The sequence below is a fragment of the Chelon labrosus genome (genome assembly GCF_963514085.1).
Source record: "Chelon labrosus genome assembly, chromosome: 21".
Taxonomy (NCBI): Eukaryota; Metazoa; Chordata; class Actinopteri; order Mugiliformes; family Mugilidae; genus Chelon; species Chelon labrosus.
In genome coordinates, this window is record NC_140354.1 from 5,034,063 (window position 1) to 5,046,583 (window position 12,521).

The 12,521-nt window shown below is 37.9% G+C and overlaps 1 protein-coding gene across 2 annotated transcripts in view; it reads right to left on the reverse strand.

Moving 5' to 3' along the window:
* The window catches only part of stat5a (signal transducer and activator of transcription 5a), a 44,226-nt gene that overhangs the window by 29,280 nt on the left and 2,425 nt on the right, over nucleotides 1-12,521 (reverse strand). The gene's annotated exons all lie outside the window — the stretch shown is intronic.

Consider the following 12,521-nt stretch of genomic DNA (forward strand, 5'->3'; position numbering starts at 1 on the left):
CCTGCACTAATTAGTTTCACTCCCCAATATATGATGAGTTGAGGTTGTGTTTCCTGGTGGACAGTGATGAGCTCTGAGCCTATGGCCCGACATTAATCCTGTACAATTATAAATTTATATAACAATTTGTTACATGTGATCTTGGTGAATGAATATGTACAGTATGCATATAATAAGATAAAACATGCAAGACTTATCACACAATGAACCAGATGTTAACCTAGCATTTCAGAGTAAGAAATTCATTCTTCTGCATTTGTCTTATCTCTCTCTGCCTTGTCTACAACACACAGATCATAGTTTCTCTCTTCTGGATGTTGTAGGCCTATGTCACATTTCTGCATTTGCATAGAGTGACGTCTCTTCGAGTATTTCTTTATATGTGTCTACATATAGCCTACTGTGTGTGTGCGGTATATGTGTGCATGAATATGTGTTGGTTTAAACTACAGAGAGCCAGTGGACGACATTATATAATCTCAGACCCAGAGGGAGTGTTAAATGTGGACATAGCCTAAAGTAAGGGGCAGCAGGAATGCCAACTTGTTGGAGAGAGGACAGTTTTGGAACAGAAGCCTGCAGCCAGAAAACCACTGAGCAAAGAGAGACAGCAGGGGCAACCAGGAAGCCACTTGTCAGTGTACAGCACTCTGCTATATTGAGACATCAGGGCAAAGTTAGCTCACTTAGCAACTTGTAAAAAACACACACCAGTTAAACCAGTTATCTTTTACATTCACTTAGCAACTTCCTTTTGCTATTAGAAGATTTAACTTTTATGTAAATATATAAAAATAATAGTTATTAATCTTTGTATTACAAATGAAACTGCCCATTGTAAACATCTATTGCTTCACGAGGAGAGAAAGGCACAATTCCTTCTAGGACTTTAGCTGATTATTATCCTTCATTTTTTCTTTATTGATAGTCTATTAAACAACAGAAAACACAGAAAAAGAGCATCAGCAAATGTCTTGTTTTGTCCAAAACCAAGACATTTGTTGTTTTTTTCTTGCTTTTTTTTTTTTTTTTTTTACTATAAACTAGACCACAAAACGCAAATTCTCATCCTTACTTAAGGAAAGTAAAGTTAAGAAAAAAGTAAAATAACCATTAATTGGTCAGTTTCTAGTCGATTCATTAACCAGTGGTTGCAGCTCTAATTTTAATCTTTTCAAGTATTTCACACAGTGGGCTTAATCACAAAAACGAGGAAGACAAGAATAATTTTACACTACTAATGTTTACATCTTGGCCGGACGTTTTCACAAACTGCCACGATCCTCTTTTCGGTGGAAACATTATCATGAAAGCATGTAAAAAATAAAAACTGAACCCATGAATGCACCTCTCACTTGGCAGCCACTAGTCTTCATATTCAATTCTGAAACTTAAACGAGCTCTACTGTCCACTTTTTATAGTAAATTCAATTTAAAAAATAAAAAACACTGATTCATCTTCCACACATCTGTTGAGCTCATTCCATTTCAAAGAAAAATCTTGCTTCTTCTTTGCTTAAATTCATTTTCTTCAATTGTGAGCTCACAGAGCTAAGTGGGCATTTCACAACCATAATTTGTTATCCATTGCTGTATAATAAATAACCAGCAGAAAAGCTCTTTTGTCTGAACAAACTATGGGATGACAACATGCAGGGAGCAGAAGGCTTTATGCTCAGTGTTAAGAAAGAACCCCCCTTTCTAAAATAATCACCTAGCAAGAAGCTTAACCTACATACGGAATGAATTGGAAACAAAGAACATTGAGCAGATCCCGCTGAATAAGTTCAGTCGTCCATGTGTTAGCCGAAGGCATTTAGGGTCATTTTCATAACATCCCGTCCCCTTGAATTCTTAATCAAACACATGCTCTAATTTACTAAAACAAACCTGTGCTATCATAATGGTTTTTAATGCCAACTGCTGTGTCATTTTCACAGACATACAGTGTGACTGGATGTTTGCATCCTGCATTCTGTCTCATAGGTATATAATAACAAAGGTCAACCAGTCCATGCATTTTTACTGGTATAATGTCCATTATTATTATTTTATTAAACAATATTAGATCAGCAAGTCAGTGTAGTTTTTCGCTACCAGTGTAGTGGAAATCCCTATCTTCTACACAACAGTCTGCAAATAAATGTTCATCATCTGTGGGGAATGCTTCTAATTTTGATTAATTTGGCATGATATTAATTTGATCTACATAATCAGCACAGGAAGACAAAACAGAAATCCTCAGCAATACAATTTGTGCTAGGTCACAATTGTGTATCTCTGATTGGACTTAAATAGTTTTCCTCAGCTGGTGGAGCAGAGTAAAGCATTAGCACTAAAACTACTGCCACAGAGGCCCCCATGACACCACTTGTTTTTCCAGGCGTACAAACAGGGGTTCCAGAAAAGAGGCCAGAGCCAAGTTACCACCTTCAACACACACACAGAACCTACTTTATCATATTCCCAATATTACAGACAGATAGTATTGGTTTGGTGTGAATCATGTCCAGTGATAACAGTAAGATATACAGATCAACATTTCGAAAAACAGAATGCAAGACGTAAATTGTATATAGACATTTATATACAATTTATGCATGCTTAAGTGGAAGTGGAAATTTCTTCACTTTAGAAACCTTTTGTTAAACTCCAAAACTAGGGAATGATTTCTAATGTCTAATTTTCAGGTGACAACCGTATTGTTTTTGAAAGGAACAAATTATTTTGTTGACTAGCCTAAAGAGAATTAATAATGAAATAAAATAAAACAAAAATAAACATAAATTTATATGGATACTCTCAAAATCTGCTCATCTGTCTGCCAGGGTGTTTTCAAACTATACAAGATCAATCTAAACTTTTTCTCTGAGGAAAACAATATATTTGATTATCCTTGCTACAAATGCGGGCACAGTATGTTAAGCCTAGAATTCAACCCTACTATTAGTGACATGCTGCAGCAAACTGGGGGGGTATAGGGGGTTCTGTGGGAGGGGATGATGGGCTGTGACATGAGGTGATGAGACCCCACATGGGGCTGTTGTTTACATATTTCTGTGGAAGGACAAATGAGAAGGCCCAACCATAAACCCCCTGGATTTCCAGTATGCTGAGAGTGGATTTACAGAAGCTACTGTCTGGTCGTAAAAGGCAGGAGGAAATTAAACTCTAAGGCAAACCTAAAATGGAAAAATACATTTTATCATCACTGGGCATACTTGAAAGTAAGAATGCGTGTTGATGGGTGGTACTTGAAAATTCCCATTCTAAATTGATTACATACAGCATATATGTGTAATTCAAGTGCATTTTATTTGGAAATTACCTATATGTTTTTAGACGTTCTTCTAAACCAAGCCAGGTTTCAGAAATGTCCTTTACAAAACAAAATGCTCCTATGGGATTAAAGTGGCTGCAATGTGCCAACTCCTAATGCGTCATGCCAACTCATAACAATATCCCGGAATGTCACAAGGTAGCTTATTGTCACATTATAGTCGCACGTTTAAATATTCCCGAGGACACTCTGAACTGTCAGGCGTATCTGTTTAAGGAACTCAGTATTTGCAACTTTTCCTATAAAAGCAGCATACTTCCTTAGCATGAGAAAACATGCTAAAGAAGTATGCTTTCTTTAAGCTTATTGACAAAGCTTCAAAGGAGTGGGCTGGGAGAGACAGAGAAAGAAAGAGCTAAGGGCAGATTTCAGAACAAGACTATCCCCACCCTGTTGTGGAGCTAATAAAAACACACTGCTCAAACACACAGCTGCAAACATAAGTCTAAACTGACCAACTGTTAGTAACAAAGAGTCTCTGCCCTGTAGATAGATGTATGGTAAGAAGATTTTGCTGCATACCCCTGGCTGGTGTGATCTTAGCCTTCCTGCTGTGTGGCAAGCCAGGATGAGACGATTATGCGCTGCATGAGATCGCATCCATGAGGCGGATGATCTGATTCAGGAAGTCAAATCAATGCTTTCCATCAGCTGGAAAAAAACAATGTGCAACTAAATTGGTTTACTAGAGTCAATCACTTTTGCATTTCTTTGCGATTACATTAGTTTTACTGACAAACCCAAAATGAATATTTTCAAAATCAAATTAAATTAATTTGTTCTCAAATATCATGGCAATATATATCCTTTACAAAGGACTCATGCTCTTATCCACTTCCTCTTACAGTCATGCAGACTCAGCCTTCCACAGTGGTGCTCCGCGTCACATCATGTTGCAAGAATCAGGGAGAGGGTTTGTGTGCATACAGTCTGCGTGGCGGGTGGAGGGTGGGTGGTAAGGCAAATATGGGTTATGTATTGTTTCAACATCTTGAAACTAGTCTAACAACATCAGTGACTGGCAGAATCTGAATGAAAAGCGCTCTTGTCATATATGAACAGAATTCATCCGTCTGTAGGTTTTTACTGAATATCTATTTCAACTTAACATTGCTGGTTTTCGAAGTTTCTTCTGTTTCACCCTTCCTTTCCCTCTTTCCTCCATCAGTGCCCCTGTAAACACCAATGCAGGCACTTTGATCTTCCCAGCTTGTCATGTGTCAGAGGTCAGATAGCTGCATTTTCTCACACAGTCAGTATCTAACCCAGTCACCAGAGCCCTGGACCCATCCCCCACTGCACTGTTGCTCCCCTTACCATGTCTCCCCGCCCTTCATGGCAAGCTCAGTGCTGTCAGTAAAGGTCAACTCCACCTTTACCCCACTGAGGACTTTGCCCCACAGTAACAACAGCACCAGCACCACATCACGACAGACAAGGCTGACTTCAAGCGTTAACAGAACCTAATATTGGGAAAACTAGATCTAATATGATATATATATATATAATATTTAAAAGCAAAGGATAACTCAAGTCCTACGGTAACGCCATTTTGAGTCATGTGCTTCATTAAACTATATATTTCATAAATTTCTGCAGTTTTGAAAGTTGAAATGAGGCCACCCATGAACTGGGTGTACTACAAGTCTTCTTCTTCTTTAATTTCCTTCCATTTTAGAAAAATTCTATGTTCAATTTTGTTTTAGGGTTAGCTGTTTATCGTGAAAAGAATGATTAACAGCTGCTTTAGAATGAAAGAAAGCAAAAGGTTCTTAAGGGGCAAACAGTGCCTGGAGGAATAGCTTATTGCCCATTCTTTGGTAATATTTTAGCTTACCGATGACCTGCTCTTTGATCAAACTCTACACTCGAGGACGGTAGTTATTACGACACCATTAAGTTTTTATTTACTTCCTTTAGTGCTTATACACTCTTGGCCAATGTGAGAACCTGAGGCAAGCATGCTAATATTTTTAAATCCACACAGCAGCAACTTGCTGTCTAACGTGACTATATACGTATATGGGAACTGAGCTTGAAGCTGAGACAGCTGTTTTAAAACATTTGAAATGTGAGTTCTGATGAAAATCATGCTATATTAGCCTTCTAGAGATACATGCTGAATTAATTACTTACAACTCTGCCCTGGTGCCATTACAATCCCCTACTGATAATATAAGTATTTGGGCACATTATGTCAATTTACAGTGCAAGATGACAGATGTGAATCCTTACTGTCCTTTTAATGCCGAAGAGTATCAGAAAGCATCAGGTTACCAACAATGAAAACTAGGTGGATTTTTAGAAGCACATGCAAAAACACTCAAGCTTGCCAGCCTCCAGCTTTGTGGATACCAAGACCAGAGAATGTATTTTACTACAAAGTTTCAGGTGCTATAGTTTATTAATCACATTACAGGCAATACAACTAGCTTCAAAAGGCAGGTATTATATTAGGTTTTATCTCTATCTATGTATTATCATATTAATATCTGACTTCGTTAATTGTTAACTGATTCATTGACCCAGAGGCAATGCTGGTTGTCAGGCAATCAAAGAGATCAGAGCCATCATGTTGTGCCGTATTTATTGCTGTAAGTCAACCAATCTAATTATGATGCATAGTTTGTTAATATTTTGTTGAAAGGGTGAGGTTGTCTTTAAGACAAATAGATATAATATAGAGAGGCCGAACATACAAGTATAACTTTATAGTATTTGTATGTAATGACTAGCTCTTGTGTCCTTTTTCATATAGAGTGCATGCTCCAGTTTAAAGAACATTACTCTTGACACAACTTTTCTGTCACTGTTTTTGCCTGATTTTTCCACAGTGACATATTTATGTGTATGTAAATGTGTATAGCTGTGTATGGCAGAGCTGCTCATGACAGAAGTGCCATCCTTTACGAACTGAAAACGAGGACAGAGGTCTCATCTCTATTATATTTAACTAGAAAAACAAAGGCATCAACCTTATGGTGTGGCATAGGCTGCATGGTAGCTGTCTAAGTGATTATGGTAGTGGCACAGGGATAATCTGGATAAGCTGAGCATGGACACTGAGGTTAAACATAGTGCCACATCTACTCCCTTGCCCTCATTCCCCCCTTTCTACTGCAGATTCATATGAAATATATGCACTAAGGTTGGAGATCAGGCAGTGCAAAAAGAAAATAGTCCTAAATATGCTCAATCATTTCTTCATTTTCAATTGTTGCATATTCATAACTAACTGGAGATCTGTGAATCCAGATATTGTAATAATTGTATTACCATTATCATTTTGAAAGATGGCTAAATTGAAGTTAGAGTTAATGTCTGCCCTTCATTCATCCAAATAGGTAACATTTGCATTTGTAATAGGATGTCATAGGCATTTTAGTCTGCTTTTCAACAAACATGCTCCTTGTAACTGACACTAAAAAATGAATTGTGGAAGACCTCCACTGATACGCTATGTAACAGTAGCTCATGTGACAATGGAAGAAGTGTTTGAGGAGGTTTCATTGCCTTGCTAATCATCATTAGATTTGTGGATACTATACAACAAGCACACAATCAACCCCTTCCCTTAGTGTACATTTGTGACTGATTCACATGGCCAAATGCCTTAGAGAGGTTGTTGGGAACTATGCAGACAGCAAGAGATTAAAGATGTAAGGCAGACTGGAATACTTGATGTGTGTGTGTGTGTGTGTGTGTGTGTGTGTTTTTTAAATATGTGAAAATTATACTCATAAACATTTCACAATACTGAAAGAGAGTGTCTGCTGTTCTGTCACCAGTCATTATTTTTTTATTGTGGAGACTAAAACTAGAAGCTGAACAAGAAATTGCCCACATTTGGACTAAGACACATACACTGTATGCACACGTGTACATAAACAGGAAGAAAGGGGGAGAATCTTTAACTGTGCTAAATTAACATCTAGTATCAGTAAGAAAAAGTACATCTACAATACATTGAATGATGAGTCATTTTTTTTTCTCACGCTATACATGGTAAATTTGTTTGCAGATTTCTTTTTGTTGTGGGAGTGGTAGGTTGGCTGGAGATGTTGTGCAGCGCTCATGTGAAAGCCTTGTTAAGCAGACACAGCCGTGGGCACTGATGAGCTCACAGGATCAATACAGAATACCAGCTCCACAAATCCAAACTCTGACTTTACATTATATTGTGCCAGTGCCTCCACAAGCAAGGGGAAGAAAGACAGATGATGTTTACTTATCTTTGTTGTTGGTATAAAAAAAAAAGCAGTGAATACAGCAAACTACACACACACACTTCTAAAATAAAAAAAGGGAACAATACAAGACTTATTTTTCAAAGCCAAATTTTGTATCCTATTTCTACTCTAATCCAACACACTTTAATCCAACGTAGGTCCAAATATAAAAGAAATATATGCATTAATAATTGAGAAATCTCTTTTTCCCCCTCATCATAATCACTTTTTAATCAAATGCTCCTTACAGTAATCTTACCCAGATGTAAGCCCTTTTTCCCCAGACACAAGGGAGCATCCATGACCTCAATCTAGTTGAACAATACACATATATAAAATGACAGACACAAACACACAAATATTCAAACAAGGGACATAAATTATAGGAAGACAAACAACTGAGCTATGGTTCTTGTGTCATCACTCCAATTTGCATGAGCTACTTGTGTGTTGTCATACATTGTGTGACATCATTTCATTTACTGATAGCATGCTTTCCGTGTTAAGCATCTCAATGTGTTTTGTGCACTCTTTCCCTGCAAACATAAGTATTCATTTGTCTGTGAGCTATCCATTGATTTTCCAATCTGCTTCATTTGCTGTAAGCCTGTAATAGGCTTGAACATAGCAGCAGCAACAGCAGTAACCACTCATCCCGATCAATTAAAACACAAGTGTCTCTATGCAGACCCTACAACATATGCTACAATGCTGTTGTGAAAAAAGAAAAAAAAAATAGCATAAGTGGTGCTTCTAAGAAAGAAATCACTGAATGTATATCTATATTGTGCCTGTTACCATTAGATAAAAATAAATAGGATGTGTCAATCATGATTAGTTTGTCTGCGAGCTGGCTCCATTTCCATTGTGAGATCTGTACAATTGCTGTTTTTTTTAATCTAAACCTCATGCTATTCTGCAAAATAAGGAGATTTGATAACAGCAGATACTTTTATTTGAGTTTAGGTTATCACTAATATGCAACACTGTCACTGTTGTAATCTACAGAGGACTGACAGATTTATTTTCATCTGTGAAACGTTCTGTACAACACATATCAGCAACTGGAGAAAAGAAAATTCTATGACATTGTTACCATTTTCCGTGTTTTTTTTCTTTCTTTTTTTTCTTTTAGCTGGTTATCACTTAAGTCAGAACAATGAAACTGACACTGAACAGAAATAATGACCAGGCACTGACGTTACTGTTAGTTCTTGTTAGTATTGAGGATATGCTTTTAAATTGCATGAAAATAGGTAGGTATTTATTTACCACAGTTGCACACTATGCACTGTTAGAGAGTTTAACCCTCTTGGTTTTCCAGACTGTCTGTTCCCTCCTCAAAGTCTGGCCTAATTATGTGCCTTATGCCTATCTTCTGATTGGAGTCTACATTTTAACCCCTTCTTTTTCTTACAGCAATATAATGATCTGTAATAGAAACTGGGACGTCATGAGCCCAGATGAAGCTCTGCTGGTGTTGACAGTTGTGTTTACCACACATGTCAGAGCAAAAACTGTCAATTAATAAAACATTACCGAATAATGTTCAACAACATAGTAAGAAGATTTTCGTGGCTTTCTGTCTGCTGTCTGTTTCCACTACACCTGTGGTGGCGGATGCGATTACCTAGCCTCAGATTACATTGCGTATCAGGACGGACACCTCATTAAAGTGTTGGGGTGGGAGACGGGCCGACTGGAGATGAGGAGGGAAGGATTAGGCTAGCAAGCACAGTACAACTAACCTGGGAGATGGAATATAAAGTAGCAGGTTTCCAAGTCTGCCTGTTTCTGATACTTCTGTATATGGACAAAATTTATTGACATAAGCCAGCCCATTCTAAGTCAAACCATGTGCCCAACCAATAACAGCACAGCAATATATATATATATATATATATATATATATATATATATATACATATCAGGGAAAACCTCCCATCCTACACACCAGCAAAAGACCATTATTTATTGTAGACTGCATCTTCACAGGCTCTAAGTTTTCTTTATACACTTACAACAGTTTGTTAGACAGTGGCATTGTTTCATCCGTTTCCATGGTTTCATGGGTTTCTTATCTGACTGCTGCTTTCACACCTGAGGTGGCAGATGCAGTTACCTCAGCCTCAGATTACACTGAATATCAGGATCAATATCCTGTGGGAGACAATTGTTGAGGAGTGAACATGACCAAATGAGGTTGAGGAGGGAAGAATGAGACACCATTTTACTGCCTCTCAGAGCAAACCCAATTGTTCTCACAAGTCAAACTGACCTGAAATAGTTCACAAGATCTGAAACGTGGACACCAGACTGATGGAGTTAAATGGAGTTAAAGTAATTGTATCAAGGTTGACAATTAACTGACGACACGGTTTGTGAAGATTAAGAAAAACAATAAAACACCTAAACAAAAATGTGCAACCGAGTAAGATTGTGTGCAGCACTGCTGCAGTGTAAACTTCTTTACAATGGAGAATGTAAAGGAGTGCTTTGCCAAATAATGTTGGCATAAACAGTACCACATTCCTTACTTCATTTCAAGAGTTTATATTATTTCAAAGGGAGCAGTAAAGTAAATAATGAAGGGCACTTGAGGCCTCGCTGCATTGAAATGTACTGTGAGGTCCTAACTGATACTTAGAATTTAGTTAATTTCATTGTTTTGGTATTGCTGTCGATGTCCCCCAGAAACTGACGTATACTTATGACAGTTTGCTTCCTGCTCCTTCTATACCTATAGACCTAAGGTTTATCACCTGAGAGACAGTCCTCAGGATTAGACCAGCAGGCCAGCTAAATAAGTCACGACCCGAAGTGTGAATAGTGTCAGTGTAAAAAATAAAAAAATAAACTGCAAATGCTCTGAAAACAGATTTAGCATGCAGTGGACTCATGCATAATCATCTGCTTATGAGTATATTTTTACTCTACATCATGTATTAACACTAAGGTCATGATGATATTAGAGCTAAATATACTTATAATACTTTCGCTGTATGATTACAGTCTTATTCCTGTTAACCTGTCTATAGACAGTATATTAGATCGAATGTCGCTACAATAGTTGCATTTCTTGATGATCACATGACTCATCTCCAACAATATTTGGTGTGCATGTATTGAACATAACTAACAACGTGTCTCTCCCTCTTCATATCTTCATATTTAAAACTTCACATGATTTAGGGAGTTTCCTTTAGGGCAGATATGATGCCCTTTGTTCACATAATTCATCCATGAGAGATCAAGCATGACTTGGTTCCCAAGGCATTAATAAAACACAAAAGATGCTGTGTATTAAATTTCCAACACCACTATGAATAAAAAATCATGGCTGGAGATCAATAACGAACCAAGTGACAATTTTAACACTGTACGATAAACCATCTTTTTAAACTCTGGTTTACCAAAGTAGTGAACCCTGTCTCAGTAAACACAGTTGTGTACTAGTCACTGACCTATACCAAGTTAAGAATCTGGCCAATATAGCACACTGATGCTAGTTTTGAAAACTACTAAACTCTTTCCACCAAGATTCCCCTAGTGCTCTAGGATGCTTAAGACCGGCTTTCACTAACCTTTGAGCTACCACACTATGGTTGTGTGTCCCTACTGAAGCATAACAAGTTGGATCAAACTAAAAAAATAATTTTTAAAAACTTGCAAAATTAATATTAGTCATATCACTAAAGTGGTTGTAATCATACATGCTTTTGATTAATGTAAACTAGCCTCTAGACATGAACACAAGTGTGATACTTAAAGAGTCTTACCAGGTCTGGTGCAATGGTGTCACAGCAGCAAGCTGCAATTGCATTATGCTCCTGTGTGTGTAGGCTTGCAGAGGGGTATTGGGTAAACATGAGAAAATGATTAATCCAGACCATGTACATCTATTCTAAGTCTATTCTGGGCTGACCTCTGTACAAATTCTCCTTACACAACATAAAAAAAACAAAAAAAAAACCCCCAAAAACGGGAAGCCCCCTTAGCAACATTCTTTGGAATTAAACCATTACTTTCCTCTCCTGATTTGTGACTTCCCTAACATGGCTTAGTGCAAACTTGCCTCATGCTTCATGCTATTTTTGTTGAGTCACTGAGATAATAACCCAAGCCCTTATCATACTTCTCAGTGTCTAGAAGGGCTGACTGTCATCCCCCTCCCACTTTCTCACTGCACAGAATAGAAAAGAGTCATTGAAAGTTGGGCACAGAAAGGAATAAAAGGAGAATAAAGGATAACAGAGAAGATGCAGGGAGGGAAAATCCTGTAAAAGTAATTAGCTGATGGAAATCAAATATGAATCTTGTGTGGAGCAGGCAGTGATCATGGGACCACAGTACATGCTATGGATGCCAACAATCAGCAATGCTATTCGACAGATGGATCAGAGCCCTGGCCTAGACCAAGCTAAAATCTCATGGTCACGTGATCATTGGATTAGCGTTAGCCCAACTGAAAGGGGGAGGAGGTTAGCATGCATGTCACCACAGGCTTCCTTATCACTTCCCTTGAATGTGTTTCCCTTTCTCTTTCACTCTGAATTTCCTCTCTCATCCCCGTTTGTCTATAACAGTTTGTTATATTTGTAAGATCATGTGCACTAAAAGGTTTCACCAGAGAACTGGATCACAATTCTTGGTCTCCTTCCATTTTAATCCTTCATCTGTCCATCCTGCCTCTTCACCATGTTCACCATGACAAGAAGCCCCATGCCAAGTACAGTCATTAGTGCATAAGTGATTCTGACAGCTCACCTTTGTTCAGTCATATCAAAACCACAGCTCTAATTTGCTCATTTCCAGCTACTCCTGTCACTGCTGAGAACAGCTCTGTCTTTCCCAACTAAGCTCTCTACTTAGTCAAATGTTCTCCTCAGTCTTTCCGGGCTCACCAAACCCAGCACTATTCCACCAGCAGGAAAGTAAATAGTCAAATGCAA